Source organism: Triplophysa rosa, linkage group LG12, assembly GCF_024868665.1.
Source record: "Triplophysa rosa linkage group LG12, Trosa_1v2, whole genome shotgun sequence".
In the NCBI taxonomy this organism is placed as follows: Eukaryota; Metazoa; Chordata; class Actinopteri; order Cypriniformes; family Nemacheilidae; genus Triplophysa; species Triplophysa rosa.
Genome location: NC_079901.1, coordinates 12,067,879 through 12,085,186, shown reverse-complemented (window position 1 = coordinate 12,085,186; position 17,308 = coordinate 12,067,879).

Below are 17,308 nucleotides of genomic sequence, written 5' to 3'. Positions count from 1 at the left end.
TAGAAAGATGAATAATTAAAATATGTATGTAACTTTCTGCCCTCTAGAGATTAAAGCAGCTGCTCCTTGTTGTTTTGACAAAATGCAAAGATGACAATAGAAATACACAGTTTAAACAGTAGAAGCTATTTTAAGTGAAGTGAAAGTGAAAGTGACCTATTAGTCAGATATGGTGACCCATACCCGAAATGTGACCTCTGCTTTTAACCCATCCAGAGAATAGTGAACACACGCACACGTACACCCGGAGCAGTGGGCAGCTATCACTGCAGCACCCGGGGAGCAAGTAGGGGCTTGGTCTGCTTGGTGTTCACTAAGGTGCCTTGCTCAAGGGCACATCAGTCGTTAACCACCGGCCCTGGGAATCGAACCGGCAACCTTCTGGTCACGAGTCCGACTCTCTAACCATTAGGCCTGCCCCATTTAACTTCTAATAAAATTCATGCTAAGATGCCTCCTTGTCATTTATGGCTTATAACAAAAGCAGAACAATGCATAAAAGCTGCTGTGTACAGCAAACAAGCTAAAAAAACAGAATTAGGTTTTATAAGCTACCAAACCATAAAAGCCAGCCTTTAAGGAGACAAAAGTGGATACAGGCAATAAGACGTGAAGCTTCAGTAGGAAGAATGGGTAAATTGTGGGATCCTGACATTAAGTTGGCGCTATGCCTACATTCACTTTGGGTGGTGAAATAATCCTTTGACATGGTTAAAAATAATGAATGTTTCCTGTTGACGATTACATTTTCCTCCAGTAGGCTCTACTTTTGTGTTCTTAAACACTCGTTTTTTTGGGGGGGGGAGGGGGTAGAAGTGTAGTTCTGGAGTTTTTATCTTGCTTACTGTACACCTTGTCACATAGTAGTTTTTAGACATTTTGTTTGGTTTTTGTTATAAGGCAGCTTCCCCGATACAAAGTCAATGGACAAAGTTAAATTGAATTGTTTAGCCCCCGGTGGGTGTGGTTTTTAGATTATTAAGTGTGTCACTCTGTCTCTATTGTCCAATCGAATGAATGAAGAGGCAGGCCTTTTACAGTTGCTTGAAATGTCCGGAGTGGAGGAGAAATTTGTGGTCATGGGTTAAAGACACCCCGAAATCATAATGATTTTTTAAAATATGTTAGCTTTAAGGACATCAACAAACTAATATGCTCTGAAGCGCTGACAAAATCCACATTTCGAAGATTTAAGCGTTCAAAACTGACAGTCTTGCCTGTGTGTTCAATAAAATCTAGAAATTCCATAATATTTAGAATTGAAGAGTTCTGCCCCCTTCACGCATCATATCAGCCACTTGTTTGCACATTTACTATGTCCTACATGGTCAATGATCCATAGTGCACTAGATAGAAGATTGGGTATGATTCAGACAGTGTTCTCTATAGTCAGATCTATCGCCAGCCTGTGGATCACCAATACATGATAGTATCAAGGGCGGGAGTATCAATTTACGCATTTATCTATGACAAGCTGGATTTGTTGACAAAAACAGAAGTTTACGTGACTAGAAAATGCTCATGTGTGACTGCAATTAGCATTCTATCAGAGTGTAAGTTCAGCACAGTTGGCAACATTGTTACTTCCCACCGCAACCTATTAAACGAGAGAAAGTAAACTTGAAAATGAGGGGGTTCGTTGATTAATTAATCTGGATGTATGAAACGCAGTAGGCAGTCGGTCAGAACTGAGTGAGATGAATCCTTAATTGAAGTGAAGCACTCGACAAAGGTTTGAATGATGTCTGATTTACTGATGAGATTGGTGTATATACAGATGTGGTTTTCTGCAACAAGTTAAACCAAGAGCAAACTTAATTACATAAACATACAAAGTTTCCACATTAAGCATATCTTAAACACTGAACAGTACACAATTTCCATATAACAGTAGTAATTCAATATATATCAGAGGTATTTATCCTCTAAATGTCTGTGTGACGTGGGAAGCGTGACGAGAGCCGTGGGTGGAAGAAGCGAGGCCGGGACGCGATTGATAATGAGTGTCAGCTGGGTGTCATTCCGGCCTCGTATCTCTCACGGAGGAGTGGAAGCATAAAAGGACGAACGGCAGGAGAATACGGCGAGAGAGGACCGGGCCCGGACATTAGTTAAGTTTTGTTTATGTTTGTGTGGCCGGCAGTCGTCCGTGAGGGGCTGCCGGCCTGTTTTATTGGTGTTTATTGTTTATTTATTTTGAATTAAAGTTTGTTAAATGTTCGCCGGTTCCCGCCTCCTTCCTTCCGTTTTATTGAACTATATTACAGTCTGCAATGGGACCCTATCAGCACGCATATATTGTATAGTGGTGGATTACCAGACTGAACATGGGCTCACGTGTAAACGGGCATTGTTACATAACACGCATATCCAATAGTAATGCGGATAGGCAATACTAACAATTTAAATCTCACGTCTCTATTTTCGCATCTCCTGGCGACGTTGCTGAAGCGATACATGCTCTGATTGGTCCGTATCATCTGGGGCATTTAAGACAGCCAGGCCTCTTGTACAGCCGCCCCCGAATTCAGGAATTCGTTCGTTTAACCAAGTCTATATCCTTACCTAGTCGCCCTCGGGTAGGGCTGGAAGCTGGATGAGACGGGCCACAATTCCGGTGTAGGTCTTCCCTTTAACGTCTACACTGGCTGTACATACGCGACCATCTGCATTTGGGAACACTTGAGAAACTTTGCCTACCGGCCAAAGAGCACGAGGAAGTTGGGGATCAATGATCATGACAACATCTCCGATTTCTACTGTCTTCCGTTCCGTCTTCCACTTCTGGCGAGCTTGGAGGTCTGGTAAGTAATACTTGAGAAAATGTTTCCAGAAGTGCTCAGCAAGCAATTGACTGTGGCGCCAACGTCGTTGACTGAGGATTTCCGATTCCTCGTAAATGACTTGAGGCAACAATTCATCTCGTTGGCCAATCAGGAAGCAGAATGGGGTGATTGGGTCGATATCCGCAACATCAGAAGAGGTGTACCCTAAAGGCTTTTATCGATCCGGGACTGTTCCTGCCCCGTCCCAACAGCCCACTCTCTTAAGAGTTTCTTCTCTCTCTGGGTGTTTATCACAGCCGCTCTCACCCTCTACACGACGGTGTTCGGCAACTCGACGTTGTGTCACGGCGAGACCCAATGTCGAGGATAATCAGCAGCCTAAGCACTCTCAATCGACGGTGCTTTGTGCCACATATCGTCTGGGTATTATCACAGCCGCTCTCACCCTCTACACGACGGTGTTCGGCAACTCGACGTTGTGTCACGGCGAGACCCAATGTCGAGGATAATCAGTAACCCTCAGCACTCTCAATCGACAGTGCGTTGTGCTACATCATCGCCAGGCAGGTAAGCAGCAGAGCCGATCTCCTCCCCGGGGGCTCCCCACGGCAAGGAATCCACACTGCTAGCCATCGAACCAGCCCCTGGGAGGTCGATGAAGCAGATCATACCCCTAGCTCTGGTCTCGGTCCCTGGGAGCCTGACTAGAGCCCCCAAACCGTCACGGTGGCTATGGGATACGATCCGTCTCGGCTACGCGATCCAACGCACCAGACGCCCGCTCAAATTCGGGGCATCCTCTCAACCTCAGTCAGAGGCAAGGATGCTCCCGTGCTTCGGGCCAGGGTCACCACCCCTCCGGCAAGCGATCGTGCTCGTCCCTCTAGCCGAGATGTTCAACGGGTTTTGCAGCCCGTACTTCATCGTCCCCAAAGGTTGCTAGATATGCGTACCCTGAACAGGCACCGTTAAGGTTGCTCACGCAGAAGCGCATCCTGGCATCTACCAGATGTCAAGATTGGTTCATGGCAATCGACCTGAAGGACGCTTACTTTCATGTCTCGCTTTCGAGGGCGGGAATATCAGTACAGAGTCCTCCCTTTCGGTCTGTCCCTGTCCCCACGAGTCTTCACGAAGATCGTGGAAACCGCCCTCACTCCCCTCAGGGAGAGAGGTGTGCGGGTACTAAACTATCTTGACGACTGGCTCATCTGGGCACACTCACAAGATCTGTTGTGTACACACAGGGACCTAGTGCTCCGGCACCTAGATCGGTTGGGACCACAGGTCAACGGAGAAAAGAGCAAGCTCTCCCCTGTGCAGAGCATCCTCTTTCTCGGTATGGAACTCGACTCTGTCTCCATGACAGCGTGACTGACTCAGAGCGCGCTCAGTCAGTGTTGAACTGACTGAAACAACTTCAGAGGCTCCTGGACACATGGCCTCCTCGGCGGGGGTGGTCCCCCTCGGGTCGATGCACATGTGACCACTCCAACACTGGCTACAGAGTCGGGTTCCCTGGAGAGCGTGGCACACCGGCAGCAGGCGTATGGTCATCACGCCTCTCTACCGATGCACCCTAACCCCCTGGTCTTCAATGACCTTTTTGGCGGACAAGGGTCCTCCTAGGGCAGGTCTCAAGGTACGTCGTGGGACGACGGATGCCTCCCTGCAGGGTTTGGGTGCCGTGTGCAACGGGCACGCAGTGTCGGGGCGGAAGACAGCCCCCCGCCTGCGTTAGCATATCAACTGCCTAGAGTTGTTAGCTGTGCTACGGCAAGCAGCGAGGGTGATATGAGAATTACTGTGAGTGATAATCCGCCAGCCACTGGCTTATTCCTCAATCACGTATTCGGACACGATGCGTGATGATGAGATGTCTCTTGCAGCATCGCGGGGTGACGTACTGCCATCCGACTCCGACGATTTCTCGGGTTCCCTCCCTCGGGGGGTCGCGCCCAGGAGAAGCGGACGTCCAAGTGTCAGCCATGCTTTCCCGGGCCGCCGTGAGTGTTGGGTTGCCGTGCCCGCACTGCCTCTCCCGGCACTCGCGGCTGGCTACATGGTGCCTCGGGTTTGAGCGCGGCTCCAAGCTGCGCCCGCCCCCAGTGCCGTGTTTACCGGAAGTGCATGAGGAACTTAGTAAGACCTGTAACGCCCCCTTTCCGGCACATTTCACGTCAAACAAAGTTCGGTCACCCTCTCTTCCCTCGAGGTTGAGACAGCTGGAGGATACGTCGTTCTCCCCCAGGTGGAGTATGCCGCCGCGGTGCACTCGTGCTTGTAGGCGGCGGCCACCTGGGGGGGGCTCGACCTAGACTCCCGTCCAAAGCATGTGGTGTCTCGGCATCTCTGGTGTCGAGAGCTTACATTGCAGCGGACCAAGCTGCCTCCTCTCTCCACGCTATGGCTCCTGCCAGGCCAGGGTGTTGAGAGAGCTCCACGAGGGTAAGACCGACCCAGCGCTTATGCAGGAACTCCGCACCGCCACCGACCTCGCTCTACGGGCGACCAAGGTGACCACGCGGGCCCTGGGTCAGATGATGTCCACACTTGTGGTCCATGAGAAACTCCTCTGGCCGATCCTTGCGCAGATGAGTAACGCTGAGAAGGTCCGCTTTCTCGATGCACCCGTCTCGCAAGGGGGGGGCTGGTTGGTGTTACTGTCAAGCCGCAGCGGCCCCACTCACCCCCCGCCGGTCGGGGGGCGCGAGACCCACACACAGCATCCCCTGGAGGGTTCTCGACAGTAAAGAAGCAGTCCTCCGTGCCGCGACTCGGCTGCCTCGGCCGTCGAGTCCCGTGCACTGTGTCGAGTCCCGTGCACTGTCTGCTTCCCAGCAGCCTTGGTCCTCTTCGACGCCCTCCAGCTCTGGGCCCCCCACTCAGGCGGCCCCCCCTGGAGGAGACAGCGAAGAGGAGACCATCGCCCCATGAGCAGCCGCGGCGATGCGGCCCTCATGGGAAGACCTCAGAGGGACCGAGGCTACCATTGGGCCCGACCCCAGCCACATCGCTGGGAAGTCGGATAGGGACGGATCCTGCCCCGTCTCTCCATTTGCTGGCCCCCTCCGGGGGGCTAGCGCCCACTTACTCTCAAAAGAGAGTTTCCTCTCTCTCTGGGTTACCACAGCCGCTCCCACCCTCTGCACAACGGTGAATGGCAAACTCGACGTTGCGTCATGGCGAAGCGCAATGTCGAATATAAACACCAGCCCTCAGCACTCTCAGTCAGACAGTGCGTTGAGCTGCGCAGTCGCCAGGCAGGAAAAACAGCAGAGCCGATCTCCTCCCCGGGGGACCTCCTCCTCTGGAGTCAGCAGGTGATCAGTTCCCTGCGAGCCACACACATCCCAGGCGTCCTGAACCAGACAGCCGATGCGCTCTCTCGTCAGTCGACGCCTCGCGGAGAGTGGCGACTCCATCCCCGCGCAGCCAGCTCATTTGGGAGAGGTTCGGCCAGGCACAGGTGGTCCTGTTGCCTCCCCGGACTCCACCCATTGTCTGCTTTGGTACTCCCTGTCCGAGGCAACCCTTGGCAACGGATGCCCTTGCGCACAGCTGGCTGCGGGACAAGCAGAAGTACGCTTCCCCCCAGTGAGCCTCAGTGCACAGGTCCTGTGCAAGGCCAGGGAAGAGGAGCATCAAGTGATGCTAGTTACGCCCCTTTTGGCCTAACCAGGACTTGGTTCTCGGAGCTAAGGCTCTGACAACAACTCCCCCCTGGCCGCTCCCCCTGGCGAACTGCTTCCCCAGGGGAAGGGGCACGTTACGGCATCCCAGGCAAAATCTGGTCTCCATGTCTGGACGGGACGAGGAGATCCTGAGTGACCCACCCCCAGTCTGGTTGGGACGTCACTCAGGCTAGGGCTTCTGCCACTGAGTGGCTATACGCCCATAGGTGGCGCCTCTTCGCGTCCTGGTGCTCTTCTCGGCGAGAAGACCCGCAGAGTTGCTAGGTCGGGTACGAGCTGTCCCTTCCCCAAGAGAGACTGGGGAGTAACCTCTCCCCCTCCACACTGGGAATGTATGTAGCCGCTACGGCCGCTCATCATGACCCAAGTGCTGGGTAGCCTCTGGGACAGCACGACCTGGTCATTAGGTTCCTAAGGGGCGCGAGAGGGTGACCACCTTATCCGCACTCCGTACCCTCTTGCGACCTAGGTGGCGGGCCTCAAGAGGCCCCGGGGTTGCCGCTCTTTCTCAGTCTTGATAAAGACGGCTTTCCTGATGGTGCTCACCTCCACGAGGGTAGGGGATCTGCAAGCACCCTCCGTGTCCACAGATTGCCTAGAACTCAGGGCTACCCCGTAACCCCGGCTACGTGCTCAAAGTTCCCACCACTCTTCCCGAGAGACCAGGTGGTGAACCTGCAGGCGCTCCCCACTGGGGAGGAAGACCCAACCTTTCCGTGTTGTGTCCAGTATGCGCACTGCGCCTCTACTTGGACCGCACGCAGAGCCCAGAAGCTCTGAACAGCTCTTTGTCTGTTTCGGAGGTCAGCAGAAGGGAGGGCTTTTTCTAACAGAGGCTGGCGCACTGGATCGTGGATGCCCTCGTTAGGGCATACCGATCTCTTTTCGCCCCTGCCCGTTGGGAGTGAGGCACACACCTCATGGGCACTGGCTCAGGGCACCTCTCTGGCAGACATCTGCAGAGCTGCGGGTTGGGCTATGCCCAACAACTCCGTGAGGTTCTAATACCTACGCGCGGAACCGGTGTCAGCCCGCATCCTGGCAAGGTATAGGACCGGCAGCCAGTAGGGCGTACGCCTGCGAAAGCCCTTCCCCCTTCCTTAGGGGGATCAGCTGCTATTACTCCTCCCCTCTTTCCCCCACTGGGTAAAGAACAGGCATTTTATCCATCACTAGCACCTTCCCCGAGGCAGGCTGGGCAGAGCAGCCCTGTCCCCTTAGGCCGGGAAACAGTTGAGTTATCTCCCACATAGTTCTAACCGGACCTAGTGCTCAAGACGTGGTAACCCCTCCTCCGTGGGCTGTTCCGTCTGATGTATCCTCATGAATGGTTCCCACCTTGGCAACCCATGACCTCCCCAGGTGGTTCCCACCTTGCGGTTAACTCCTGCAGTCCGCACATTCTTCCATGAGTTCTCCCCTGATGGTGAGACCATGTGGTGTCTCCACTAATTCCTCCCTACGGTAGGTAGTGGCCTCTGCAGCGTTTTTCCCCCGGGGGGGAATAATGCTTACCCAGTGGCCCGTACGGTGCTGGGCAGCTTCTCGCCATTTAGAGAACTAGGCCTCTGCCCGTCACGGCCGGTTACAGGGGCTTCCTAACTTTGTGTAAAGCTCTGGGTCCCCCTTCCTCTCCACTGGAGGGTCATAATTTCGCGTTAGCGTGTTCGTCTGACTCGCCCAGGCCAGTCAACGTCGCTCCGCAGAGATTGTGACGCGGCTCAGTGCTGTGGCGTTTTACATAGGAACCCCATTCTGTCGGTTCGACACAACGTCGAGAGACCGACAGAAAGGGAACGTCTTGGTTACGGATGTAACCTCGGTTCCCTGATGGAGGGAACGAGACGTTGTGTCCCTCATGCCACAATACTGGCCGCCCACCCCAGCGGTCAGTGGAGGATGCTTTAGGCTCCTCAGACCAAAGGTGAATGAATGAGCACGCCGGCTTCCCTCTTATACCCGGACTTCCGGGGAGGAGCCCGGCATGCAAATTTCATTTGCCAATTTTCATTGGCCTTTTCTAAATACTCAGAAGATGATAGGTTCTCAAGACAAACCCCATTCTGTCGGTTCGACACAATGTCTCGTTCCCTCCATCAGGGAACTGAGGTTACATCCGTAACCAAGACGTTCTCATTGGGACCGAAAACAATTACCTCAGTCTTGTCTTCATTTAGGAGGAGGAAATTTTGGGCTAGCCATGATTTAACCTCCTCTAAACATTTAGCAAGAGAAGTAATCGCAGTGGAATTGTTTCTTTTAATTGGTAGATAGATTTGAGTATCATCTGCATAAAAATGAAATGACACGCAATGTTTACGGAGAATAGAGCCCAAAGGTAGCATGTAGAGAGAAAATAGAGAGTGAGCTAAAATAGAGCCTTGTGGGAGGCCACAGGTTAGGGGTGCAGGAGAAGAGGTAAAGTTACCCAGTTTCACTAAAAACTTTCTATCAGACAGGTATGACTGAAACCATCTCAGGACGTTAGCTTTTAGACCTACCCAGGACTCCAATCGTGATACTAGTGAGGAGTGGTCTACGGTATCAAAAGCGGCCGATAAATCTAAAAGAATAAGAACCACAGAGTCTACGGAATCATTAGAGAGGTAGATATCATTTAACACTCTCAAAAGAGCGGACTCAGTGCTGTGAGCAGACTTAAAACCAGATTGAAAAACCTCATAAATACAGTTACTTGACAGAAAACATTGTAGTTGATTCAGCACAATTTTCTCCAAAACCTTTGAAATGAAAGGCAAGACAGATATTTGCCGGGAATTTTTTCGGACAGAGGAAACCAGTGATGTCTTCTTGAGCAGTGGAGTGACCATAGCGACTTTAAGATTAGCAGGAACAATGCCAGTTTGGAGACACTTATTAATAAGAGAAACCAGACCTGGCCTAATCGAATTAATAATTAATTTTAAAAATCTCGGGTGAATGATATCACTGGAACAGAAAGAAGGTTTAAGCTTGCCAGTCACCTCCTTCAATTCCTGGAGATTGATAGGTTCAAAAGCATTGAAAACGGCAGAGGCAGATGACATGATCGGGGACACAGTTAAAGTGGGGGAGACGCTAAATCTTAAATTATTAATTTTGTCACTGAAATATCTCAAGAAGCTTTCACAGAGAGCAACAGAGGCAACAGGCAAAGTGTTAATGGAAGGATTTGTAACAGATTGAATAATTGAAAACAAAACTTTAGGTTTAGAGTGATTCATTTCAATTAGATTGGAAAAATATGCAGCTTTCGCAGACTTAGCTACAGTCTGGTAAGCTGTAAGAGAGTCTCTGAACATTTGAAGCGAGATATGCAGCCTGTCCTTTTTCCATTTTTTTCTGTCTTTCTACAATTTTGTCTAAGCAGACGGGTGTCAGATTTTGGTTTGTGCTTGTGAGGCCTAAGAGGAGCAGTTGCATTTGTTACCTTAAGCCAGGCAGAATTCATGAGAATAAGATGTTGATCAGCATCCAAGTCAGATAATGGTTGATCCAATTGCAATTGTGAGCAACATTCTGCAAAGCACAAGTTGAAATTTATGCTAAACTGAGGAGAGTAGAACCGAGACAGAATTGCAGGTGTAGTAGAGAAATGAGAGACATCTGGAAGAGGTAGTGAAAATAGTATGGGCTCGTGGTCAGAGATCATAAAATCTGAGAGCACAATATCCGTCACATCAAGCCCATATGACAGTACAAGATACAACGTATGGCCCTGAATATGGGTAGAGTCACTGATCCACTGAGATAGATTAAAAACGTCAATAATATTAAGAAAGGAAGTGATTTGCATTGTCGCAATAGGGGCAGTAAGAGCGTGGCTTCTCTCTGAATCTAACAGGGCCAGGCTTCGGCTCCAGGACAGATTCTCTGCTATCGCTGTTAGCGGTGTGCTTCTCGGCTCCCATCAGGATACTCGTAGATCTGCCCGATGGCTTGTGGTCATGACGATAGTCTTTTCTCCTGGTAGGTAAGGGTGGAGCATATGAAAGTAATTTGGCAGTGTCATCTTGGACCTGCAGCTCGTATTCCAACCAGATTGCAAAATCGAGAAGTGTGGGTACTGTAATCCTAGCTGGGTGGACGTATCTCTTAAAACTGATATGGAGCTCATGGGGAAGCTTGCTTTGAAGTCTGGAAACATGGGATCCACATTACAATTCAACCGCTCCCTCGGATCCTAACTGCTCCAAAATACTCACTAGAGAACGCACTCGAAGAGCGAAGAGCTTGAATGCTTTCACATCCCCTGGCTTTAGATTAGGGCCTTCTAGTACCTCAGTGATGCTTCGCAGGACCAACTTGTGGGGCTGGCCATACATCTTCACTAGCGCTTGCATTGTGTCGGTTTATGGTATCGTTGAGTTACAGTAAGAGTCCACCACTAGTAGGGCCTCTTCCAGCTCCAGATGATCTGTCAGAATCTGATACTTGAAGCGCTCACTCGCATCTGCAGGCAGGAGGTTCTCGAGTGCCATGCATAATCGGGAAAACTGTCTGGGGTCAGCCACTGTCAGGCTGGGTATAGTAGGCTTGGGGCCTCTATATATCTGCTCTTAGGCTTGCAACATCTCCATTCTAGGCACCGCCTGTGAGCGTGAGGGTGGCCTCACTTGTCTCTCTCTCTGAATATGACTGTGTCTTTGACTAGACGACCTGGCATAATACTGTCCTACATCTGCAGGCTGGTCTGGGTAGAGGAACGATTTCTGAGGGGGCTGTGTTGACTCTCATCTGCAGGTGCCATCCTATTTGAGAGTGTAAGGTCCTCAAACTGTCCCGTCAGCTGCTGATGCTGGGCAGATGGAAGTGAAGGAGTGTCATTAGCATGCACTGCAGAAGTTTTCAGTCTACGGGCTGATGGCGTCACACGAGTACGAGGGGCTGGTATTGGTGTCAGTGCTTGACGAGGAGTATCAATACCGGAAGTAAACTACTGTATCTCGTGTTTCAAGCATGCATTCTCTGTCTTGAGTCTGTGTAGCGCAGACAAGATCTCTGGTAGGATGTGCCTGTAAAGATCATAATTTCCCTTCTTCATCTCAGCCCACATAGATTTAATCTCAGATTGCTGCTGAACTTGAAGGTGGTGCTCCTCATACTCTGGTGACACCTCTCCATGAGGGTATGGCCAGACATCTCTGATGAATAGATCTGAGTATGAAGGCTGACTTGTTGGAGAAGACGATCGTGAGGTGTCTTCATCTGTATGTGCAGCTGCATCCATACCAGCTTCATTCGGACATGTATCTGATGGAGCTCTCCTCATATGGCCTGATCCTTGAATTTGGTAATCTGCAAAATGTGCAGGTGGTCTTGTCTTATTTGTCGTCTGGGTCATACGACAGGGTGATCAAGTTCAGCATAGGATGTCATCTCTCTACCGTGATTCATCTTATCCGGCTCGAAGGACCATGAAAATGAGGGGGTTCGTTGATTAATTAATCTGGATGTATGAAACGCAGTAGGCAGTCGGCCAGAACTGAGTGAGATGAATCCTTAATTGAAGTGAAGCACTCGACAAAGGTTTGAATGATGTCCGATTTACTGAAGCGATTGGTGGATATACAGATGTGGTTTTCTGCAACAAGTTAAACTAAGAGCAAACTTAATCACATAAACATACAAAGTTTCCACATTAAACATATCTTAAACACTGAACAGTACACAATTACCATATAACAGTACTAATTAAATATACAGTATATCAGAGGTATTTATCCTCTAAATGTCAGCAATGGGACCCTGTCAGCGTGCATATATTGTATAGCGGTAGATTTCCGGACTGAACATGGGCTCACGTGTAAACGGACATTGTTACATAACATGCATATCCAATAATAACGCGGATAGGCAATACTAACAATTTAAATATAAGCATTTAGGAATGTACAGAAGCTAGCATGTAATATCAACAGAGCTATGCTAATCGGTTAATATGAATAGCACAAGAGTGATAACACACTTTCTTCATAATAACAGGAGACATGAACAGCCATCACTTACTTCACATTCACGCACACTGTAACCTAATATAGTCTCTAGCTCAGAAGTATCCGAATGGATTAGAGTACAGCTGTCGAACTTTGCTTCTCCTCACGTGCGCTGTCTAAACTATCTCATGTCTCTATTTCCGCATCTCCTGGCGATGTTGCTGAAGCGATACATGCTCTGATTGGTTCGTATCATCCGGGGCATTTAAGACAGCCGGGCCTCTTGTACAAAACTATTGCTGTAAGTCAATATCATTAATCCAAATGCGTCATTGATGCCCGCGTGCACTGTTATTACTTGATTGCCAAACTCGAACAACTCGTGCGCTGGGTTTAAACCCTCACGCACAAAGCAATTCCTGCAAGGAAAAGCCTGAGCTGCATGCAACACAATCTCTCTCGTGCGCGGAAATCGTCTCGGTTACTATCGTAACCTCGGTTCCCTGAGAGGCGGGAACGAGACATTGCGGAAGATCCGCATATGGGAACTCTTCCCTTTTCCACTTTCCTGAAGTCTTATTGGATAACGTCAGTAAAAAACTGGCCAATTGTCGCAAGACATGGAACAGTATGCAAATACTGATGAACCCCTGGCAGTATAAATACTGTGCATAGCGACAATACCTCAGAATCTACGAGAAACGCCTGCACGGCTGATGAGCGTCGGACACGGAGGACTACGCAATGTCTTGTTTCCGCTTCTCAGGGAACCGATGTTACGATAGTAACTGATGCGTTCCCCTTCGAGAGCGGTCTCTCAACATTGCGGAAGCTCTGCGTATGGGAATGATATACAATCCCGCCATGGGCAGACACCACAACAGTAAGAGCCAGCACGGAATCCCGGGCGGACATAAAAGTGAACATAAAAGTACACCAAAGCACAACAGCAACGCGGTAACAACTGTGCAGCATAAACGATCAGCAGCTAGGAGAAAAAAGAAGTGAACAGCACTCACCGAGATGACTTGAGATGCCAAAGAGGACACGTCCCATCTGTAGAACCTGGCGGAAGTGTTCTGCGCAGACCAGCCAGCCGCACAGCATATGTCCTGAATAGATGTGCTTGTAGACCAGGCCCACGAAGAGGCGATAGTCCTAGTCGAATGAGCTCTGACACTGAAAGGGCAGTCCTGTCCTTAACTCTCATACACCAAGGTAATAGCGTCCACCACCCAGCGAGAGAGGCTCTGTTTAGAGACAGCCCATCCTTTAGTCTCCCCCACCATAGCAAACGAAGAGCTGGTCAGACTGCCGAAACCCGGCCGTACGATCAATGTGAGCCCGCACAGCCCTTACTGGGCAGACCGCTCTCTGAGCGTCAGCATCATGCGAGGCCGACGGCTCGGAAGATAAAGTGGGTAAGGAAATTACCTACGCTCTGAACGGGGTAGACAGAGACTTTGGCACATACAGTCGCTGGCTCCAAAAATAATGCAATTAGCGCCGACTGAGAGCGCTTGTAAATTCCCGGACTCAGATGCGGGGTTAACAGGGTCTTTATTGAAAACAGTGAGGCAAGAGCAAAGCAAATAGTCCAAGACACCAATGGCGGCCAATAACTGCTGCGGGGTAGAGAGCAAAAAATAACAGAAATTGGGGCAGACAAGAAGCGAAAAATAAACAAGCTTCGAGGAGCAAAACTCGGCAAGGCTAAGACCACGTACAGGACTAAGGACAGAACTAGACTCGCTAGAACTGGGCAGTCAGAGCTGGCAAAACAACTAGCACGGTCTAACACAGGACAGGGGCACAAAAGAAAATAAATAGGAAAGCTAACTAAGGATGAGTGACAACAGGCGGGAGAGATAATAGATGAATGGACGCTAATCAAGGGGAATACGCTACAGGTGAAAGAGTGCGAAGACAGTAAGTGGAGAAATACCAAAAGGGAGACACGGGGCGGTGTGAGTGACGCAAAAAACGAGCACATGGCGAGCTGTCAAAACAGAGGCGCCACGAGCTTGACACACAACAGAACACACAAAGGCAGGACACAGGAACCCGAGTGACCGAGACCATGACAGTTAAATATATGGAATGAAAGTGCAAATTTGATAATACTAAATAAAGTAAAACTATTTACAGTATTTCCTTGTTATCAGAACAACAACCTTCTCAATTTGATTATTTTAAAATGGCTACCGCGATGAAATAGCGAACATATCTCTTCATCGTTAGAAGCGCATTGAGTCCGGTTGCCAGCATTTTGGCACGTACACGCATTCGCCAGCATGTTTATTAATTCGTTATTACTTAAAATTGCTGCTACTACAAGATGGCACTTTGATGACATCAGTTTCAATCTATATATTCATATTTTCATTCAAAATATTCTGTTTTCATTCCATATATTCAAGTGTCAATCCATATTTATACTTTTATTAAATATATTATATTTTCATTCCATATATTCAGACTTTCATTCCATATATTCAACCAATCATATACAGTATATCCACACGTACATTCAATAAATTCTAGTTTCATTCCATATATTCAAGTTTTATTCCATATATTCAACCAATCATATATATTCATACTTTCATTCAATAAATTCTAGATTCATTCCATATATTCAAGTTGTATTCCATATATTCAACCAATCACATTATACCCCAGTTTCACAGACAAGGCTTAAAACTAGTCCCAGACTAAAATGAGTTTTGAGCTGTCTCAACTGAAAATAACTTGCCCTGACATATCTTAAACGACCCATTGTATGGAAGTCAATTTTTTTCTGTGTTTAAGTGCTATAATCGAGTCCTGGTGCATCTAGCAACCCAGAAAACGTGAAAAAATGATCCCAGTAACTTTGTTTTGGTAAGCCTTTCTCTGCAAGCATGTGAGAAATCGAGCACTTCAGATTTCGCTCCTGATGTGACTTAGACGCAGGCTCTTATTATAATATTACCGTCCCTTAATCTACTGTATACAATTCCACCCTCGGCGCTGCCGCCATTGCTGTTTCTGCAAGCGACAGCGGTGTACGAGGCGCCATGGCTAAAGTTCGTGGACAACATGCAATGTGCACAGAGTCCTAACCTCGGAAGAGACATGAGTGGATTTATTTTATTTTTAGTGGAAATCTCTCAGAAACTATAAATAAAAACCTGCTTGTTTGTGCTAATCACTTCAAGCTGGATTGCTTTATCAACCTGGGGCAGTACAAGCAGGATTAGCTTCAAAATTGTTCCTCAAGAGGGATTGAGACCAACTGAACGAGACAAAGCTGCCGATGTAAGTAATATATATCAACAGTCTGAATTGACGTACATGTAGCGTATATAGGCCTATAGGAGGATAACGTTAGCATATGATAGCGAAGGGAGCTAAGTCAGTCACGGGCTAAATAGAACATACAATGCCAGTGTTAAACTTACTCTACATGTATATGTTATTTGGCAAATGGGCACTAGGGGTTTAGCTGTATGTATGTTAATACATTATGTGCGTTAATATGTTCAGCTGCGGCAAGCTGTTTGTTTTGTTAATGAACAGGGGCGAACACTGCGTTTAGTTTCGCTTTAAATGTCTCAAATCATTCGTCCTTAGCCTGAAAAATCTGTCACAGCATACTAGTTATGCTCTCATGTTGTGTGTGTAACGTTATAAATTGTCAACGACAAGCACTAAAATCCTCGTAATTCCGCTGAGATCTGCAAGTGCGCATTCCGTGGATTTTAGGCAAGCATACACGCACAACGTGAACGCTGTTTGCTGTGACGGATTTTTTAGTCTCCGGACGAATGATTTGAGACGTTTAAAACGAAACTAACCGCAGAGGAGTTCTAAACATAATTTAGCTAAACCATTGCCATGGTAGCATGCCAACACAGTAGTTGTGTTGACACGCCGGACGGAAGGGGGGTGGGGTGCGCTGTAACTCATTATCATTTAGAGAGACATGCACCAAAACGGGTTGCTGTGAGCATAAGAGTTTTGTTTAAACAGCCATTGAATGTTTTTAAGCAAAATATGTTGCAGACATTTCATGAAGACTGTAATAAATCATACCAACTTGTTGAAAGTGCTCATTTTATGAGTCCTTTAAAATATATCAGTGCCATTGTTTTGTCTCAAGATGCATACCAGTAATGTTTTTTACCAAGGCATTTTAATAAAAGCGACTTAAATAGACTAAATTAACTAAGGCATAGTACTGGTTTAGGCTAAGCCTTGTCTATAAAACCGGGCCTATAAATACTTTAATTTCCTGAACTGATTTTCTTGATTTCAGGATCCTGCATCGCTGCCGGCAGCTTGTTCGTATCAGTGCTTTTACCACTTCGCTCTAATATTAGTGTATTTTATTATCATTAATTATTATTGTCGTTGCTAACTTATCCTGATATCTCAATAACCCTGTTCCTGTTATTTACTTGGAAGAGTTTAAACCAAAAGTGATAGTTAACTTAACGCCGTTAGCATAGCAATAGCGTGTTAGCTTGCTTTCTGTTCACACTGTGGAATATCATCTTGCCTCTGGTTTGTCTTGTGTGCTAACTGTTTCTCTTTTTAAGCGAGTATACTACGATCCATCGAGCAACCTTGGTAAGTTGGAATTGCACTTCAAATCCGGTGAGTTATGGCTTCTATTCCTATTATTGTTACTTGCACCTCATGTCATATGTTTAGCTTAGCCTTCTCTGTCAGCTGCGAGGGCTTTATATGCGATAAATGCAGGGAAATAGTTAGGCTGACAGAGAAGATCTTAGAATTAGAGTCTCGCATCCAATCTTTATCTGAGGATAGTAAGAGTTTAACGACGATAGAAAACACTTTGGATGCGAGCAACATTAGCGCACACAGCTCGGTTCCGGTTGAAAAT